Genomic DNA, 6,233 nt, shown 5'->3' on the forward strand with positions numbered 1-6,233 from the left:
AGGGCTAGCAGTGGCTGGGAAGAGGGGCATGAGTCATGCTGACAGGGCTGGGGGGGCCTGTGGCAGGGCACTGGCATGTCAGGGCTGCTTAGTGCCAGAAAGTAGTTGGCGGGGGGGGAAGCACCCAGAGTTGGACCCCATCATTGTGTGGGGGAGGGAGAAGGGGGGAGCTGTTGCTGGGAGGAAGTGAGCAGGGGGTAGACAGGAACTGGGGGTCAGGAGTGAGGGGCACCAGCAGGGCTGGGGGGGGCTGTGGCTTGGGAGTGAGGGGCACTGGCATATCAGGGCTGCTCAGGGTCACAAAGCTGGGGGACAGGCGCGGGGTGGAGGAGGGCTTCAGCTAGACCTGTGTCCTGGAGAACAAACCAGGCACAGGGAGCTCTGTGGCAGGGGGAACTCTGATTTTCCATGATTAAATTTTTGTTGTTTAACACCAAAATACATAGATATTTAGAATTTAATTTTATGATAACGATTGAGGCACCGGTAGGCTTCCAACTGCTTTAAAATTTAAAATATATCAATAAAACCGTGTCTGTGTGCCTGTGTGTCTATAAAATCAGTTGAACACAGTATATGTATTAGTGGCGCTTCATTTTAAACATGGAAAATGTGGATTTGGGGGTTTTTAATCAGAGAAAAATTTTGGATTTTTTTGAAATCAAAAATCCCTGCTGATCATCACTGTATCTGCACATCTTCCAGAAAACTGCAAAAAAAACAAAGTACAGTTAAATATGGTCCTCTCTCACTATCACTTCAAGGGAAATACTGTGAGGTTTTTATGGCAAGGGGAATTACTCCTGTTTTATTTATTGGTAGTTTTGTCACCCGGCACTTTGCAGGTATATTATGGGAGGCAAAATGAAAGAGGGCATGCTGCACTCGGAAGAAGCTGAAAGGTCTGTGATGGTTCTTTAGTTGTTTCGTTCTCAAGGCCACCATCTTCACCTGATCCTCCACAACAAATCTCCATCTACTAGAGAGACTTATCTGTACAATAGGCAGCATCCACTCTATATATATATGTAAGGGCTTAGTCCATGTGTCTGTCTGTCCATAACACTCATGGGGAGGAGGGGAGGGAGGGGAAGTGGCACACAGCTGGATGCAGAGTGGTGACAAAGCAAGGCAATGGGTGACGGTGGCAGCCACCGCATACAAGCTTCCCTCCCCTGCTGCTCCTGGGAAGCAGCAGCAGTGCGGGGTGGTGGGTGGCAGCGCTCTGTCCCCGCCCATCATTCTTGACAGGCAATTTGCTAATGCATGCGCGCGCGCGCGCGCACACACACACACACACACACACACACACACACACACACACACACACACACACACACACACACACACACACACACACGTCCCAGGGGAGAGGGGTGAATCAGGGCGACTGCCCTAGCAGGGTGCAGGGCAGACAGGCCACGGCCCCTTCTGCAGGGCCCACCTAGTGCTGGTGACTCTGCACTGCCGCCACTGACTTCACATCATGCCGCTCACTACCCCACCCACACACACAAGGAGCTGAGTTAGACATCAATAGTCTCCATCACAGAGTTTTAAATATTCTTTTACACATCTTGAGCCCTGGTTATAACGCACTGATAAGGTAAAGACTTGCATCTTCAGTTTGACCACATCCTATGGGAAGTCAGTACAGAGCATGGAAAACAGCCATATTCATCATAGTATTCCCAACAAGAGAAGAAGCTGCATTCTTTACCAGGAGGAGTCTCCAACCACCCTTCCAAAGGCCAATTATTTCATATCTAGGTATATTATCCTGCTGTAACCCAACCAGATAATAACATATTACAAAGGCCAGGTTAAGGTTTGCTAGACTGAGATACACACTTAGCCAATCAGGCAACCCTTTTTGAGACCTTGTTAAATGCATGTCTTCTTTTTACCCATTTCCAAAACAAACCCAAAATTACTGCTGCTCTTACTTTAAGACTGTACTACTTACTTAAATAAAAAAAAAGCAAAACTTGATGTTTTGTGGCAGTTGAATGCATGCCAGTCCACCAGAATAAATCAGGCTTCAACTGGGTATCCCTTTCTCACCAAAAAACAAGCTCATTTCCTGTTGAAGCTTGTTCTCTTAAGATATAGAGCTTCCTATTGTTCTAAACTCTATGGCCCATCCATTTAAATTAACCAAGTAGACCAGTAAATTAAAAAGAAGTGTCAACACAGCTTGTGCTGTTGCCATTCGTATTGGTTTTTGTACTCAGTAACCAAAGAAGCTGTGGTTGGCTAACGTCCTCAACTCTTAAAGTTCAAGAACTGTCCAATTATAAACCTAATAACCCTTTTTCTTGGATATAATAATGTGCAAACATAATAGATCTAGCACAATCCATATTATAGCTCCTGTCTTTTGTTTCCTGTAAGTTTTTCATGACCTATATTCCCTCCATGTATACTTCCACAATTCTGTTCATTACAGAATTAAAAAATTATTGCGGGGAGAATGTACCTTTCAGCACAGTAAGTTATTTATAAGGCTTAATCAATAGCTCCTATGGCAAATTCAGAGGTACTGTTTAATGTTGTACAAGTTTGGTAGGTGGTAAGAAGATGCATATGAGAATTTCAATTGGGATCATTTCTGCGCTGAGGATGCAGGTGTGGAATGCACCAATTTCGATTCCTTTACGCAAATGTGGGTTGTTTGATGCCAGAAATCCTTACCCACAAACAGCGAACTTGAGCCAAAATTCTGGAAGTGCTAGTGTTGTAAAAAAAGTTCTCTTACAAGAATTTTTTTTAAACTAATATACTACAGCGATTATAGAAACTCATCAGAATGACCTACAATACAAGTTTGGTACCCTGTTCCCACCTTACAATTTGCAAAAAAAAGCTAGAATGGCTAAGACACTATTTAAAAGTGTGTAAATGTGGCATAATCTAAAGTAACTTATTGAAGTGGCCCCACTTCATACAAACAGGAGTTTAAGCTAGATTCATATTTGTGCACTGAAATCTAGCTGCCCAGAGCACAACCAAACCAGTGTTAGGTTGGATTACCTTGCATTTCATTCAACATTCTTTGAAAGTATCTTTACATGAAGTGATCTCTCAGCTAACTAGAAGCTTAGGATACATCCCCTTCTATTCCAGATTCCCTAGTTCTGCAGGGTGTCCTTTTGACCTTGACAACCCTTCACAACTAAAGCTAGGCCAATCCCCAAATCTGATTTTTATATAGGATTAGCCTTCCTGCAGACATTACATGTTTTCAAGTGTTTTATATTGTATCTAGAGTTAGTGGCAAAAAAAGTTTTGCAAATAATGAATAATAGATGCACTCAAGAGAGTTCTCATCTGGTTTGATATCAGATTTTAGGGGGTTTTCTTTCTACTAGCAGTAGTTCAACCCAAGGAAGGAAGGAAGATCACATGCAGGCAGGATTTGTTCCTGTGTACCAGGAAGCCAGAAAAAAATACTACCTATCTAGTTTAAAATACAGAAATGTAGATTTTATATTTAAAATATAAATATTGGAACTGTTGATTTATCAATAAAACCTCTCACTGCAATTCATTAGGAGATGCCTTATAAATTGAGATTGATGGGCAGGCACCCTTATTCAGTTACAGTTTCAGAGTCCAAGATTGATTTATTTATTTGCACACGTTCATTGCGCCAAGCTACAAAACACCCCTCAGTCATACTTCTTCTGCTTTCCTTCCCCAGGACTGTAGGGTTATTACTTGTTATTACCGTCAATGAAAGCTGCAACAGCCAAGTCACTGAACAGATGAGACAGGGAACACTAACACTAATGTGCTATTCCAAGATTACATATTTTACAGATAGTGTGAAATCTGAAGGATTTTGAAGTGATTTCAGAATCCAAGCAATGCCACATTATGAGGACCAATTCCTCTCAGCCAGCCTTCCTGTTACAGTTATTACCAGTTTGTTCAGCTGATTAAGTTTCAACATGGGAGCCACATCCCAGCCTAAAAATAAATCATAAGGGAGTTTATTTAAAGTTCAAGAGCTGTGCAGTTAACTTTAACCTAATACTCTCAATTGAGCTCCCTTTTCTCACCCATTATTACTTCTGATATGCAGCCTGCTTGCTAATTAATTGTAAAGAAAAAAAAACCTGGAGGGAAATTGCATCATAAAGAGTCTGAGAATCTCGGAATGAAAATGAGCCATAATCAAATCTCCATTTTGACCTCAAGTGTAGCATTCTCAAAACCAATGGGATTAATAAACCACTTTGCAAAAAGAGACAGACACACAGAAAGACACACACTTAAGCGCTTAAGTCAAGACTTTAAACAATTTTACCCTTTCCTTTTCTTTTTTATTAGAAAAAATTGTCACATCAAGAATTATTCCCCATGGAGGAAAATAAGGTTTTGATTCATCGTTTGCATAGGAGTGGAACTCGGGGGCTCCAAAGGTTCTTCCCTGTCACCAAATTCTTCATTTACATTCTACCTCCTGTGTGTAGTCACACTGCAACCACAGTAAGGAGACATGGAATTGAATGTAAAAGCCTTCGAGTAATCGGGGCTTGTGGTAGAAGTGATACCTTTTATTAGACCAAAAAGATTTTTGCAAAAAAAAAATTTTAACTGTAAGCTTTCAGGCACAAACACCCTTCATCAGACACTGGAGAAGAGACTGGAAAAGTTTTCCTGGGTAGAAATGAAAGCTGGTATTTCATAGAATTTCACAGAGGAGTCAATAGATGGAAACCTCCTCTGGGCAGGCAGTTCTTAGCTGGTAAGGAGTCTCTCAGCTCACCTGTGAGGCTTTAAAATGATGCAAAACCTTTAAGTAATTAAAGAAATGTTTTTGCAAAAATCTTGTTGGTCTAATAAAAGATATCATCTCTATTACGAGTTCTGAAAACCTTTAAGTATACATTTAGCAACTTATTTTTTTAATGCATTTGACCAGCAGGAAACCTGGAAAACATACTAAATTGTTTTCCATCCTCCCTATAAGTAATTTCTGTATGAACCCTCAACCCTGAAGTGAGGAGGGTGCATGGTGTTCAAAGTCTAGTTATTCAGATCTTCACACCTACTTGATGCATTAAACACCTCAAGACATGTCAGGCATTTCCTGCCTTGTTGACACACCCTGGGACCCTTGTGGTGAAATTTCAGCTCTATTCAAATCAGCAGGAAACTTCACATTTGGCCTAAATAGAGCCAAGGTGTCATACCAGAAAAGATGGTTTAAAAAAAGATCTCTACACAAAAACTAACCAGGGTGACAGGAAAGGCCAGAAGGGAACTTCTGCTGAAATCTAACTACCTACTTGTGAGACCTTTTAAAAGCTGAACCATAAGGATGCGTTTTATAGCCATGTTGGCCTGAAACAAAGAGGAATACAAAACTCTAAAACTCTTGGTTTAGAGGTAATACCTTTTATTAGGCCAACTGAACCAAGAGTTTTAAAACCATAAGGATTTCATTTCCCCTCTTCCCCCCACCCCAAGGTGCCAGCAAATCTGCATTTTTATCTCATCTTGGACAAAACATGCATAGCTTAAAACAAGATTGATAGACTGACAGAAAGATCTCAAAGGAATAATAGGTATGGACTCAATGTGCCACCATCCTACATAATCTTTGGTGAAAAAACTTATTTTCAGCTGCTCCTTACACCTAGTGCGTTATTAACCTGTAGTACAGAATGAGCCCCAGGACCTCTTTAGAAGACAGTTATGCCCTTGGGGGCAGGGGCTTCTCAGCTGAGCACAGCCTTTTTTCTTTCAACATGTGGTCAGAAAAGCATTTGGACAGGAAGACAAGGTGCTGAATTTGAGGTTTGTTTGCAGAACATGTGACATGCACCTAAACTTGGTCTTTGTGCAGCCCTCTTCTGTACTATGGGTTAATAATGCACTTGGTGCAAGGAGTAGGTGAACATGAGGGTTTTTACTGGAGACTGTGTACGACAATGGCAGAGTCCAGATCTCTGATTCTATGGGGGGGGAGTGGGGGAAGGTTCATGTATAATTTTTATTATTATTTTTCTTTCTTTTTTTCAGCTATATACATTTTGCCCAAGATGAGCAGAAACTACAGACTGCTGGCTGGCACCTCGGAGGAAAAAAAAAGAAATCCTTACAGTTCTGCTTTTGGGGAAGGGACTTTTAAATTCAAGGACATTATCCAGAACTGTACCCGAAGGCCACCTTCAGAAAGGGGGTCCTGTAGCTATCCTATTTTAATAACTTAACGATCTTCA

General features: G+C 41.4%; 1 protein-coding gene across 1 annotated transcript in view; it reads right to left on the reverse strand.

Moving 5' to 3' along the window:
* PPP1R14C (protein phosphatase 1 regulatory inhibitor subunit 14C) overlaps positions 1 to 6,233 on the reverse strand; it is a gene marked incomplete at its 5' end in the record, with an annotated part of 102,065 nt that overhangs the window by 94,893 nt on the left and 939 nt on the right. The window lies entirely within an intron of this gene.

This window comes from Gavialis gangeticus, unplaced genomic scaffold, assembly GCF_001723915.1.
Source record: "Gavialis gangeticus isolate Ggan-Ray unplaced genomic scaffold, GavGan_comp1, whole genome shotgun sequence".
NCBI lineage: Eukaryota > Metazoa > Chordata > Crocodylia > Gavialidae > Gavialis > Gavialis gangeticus.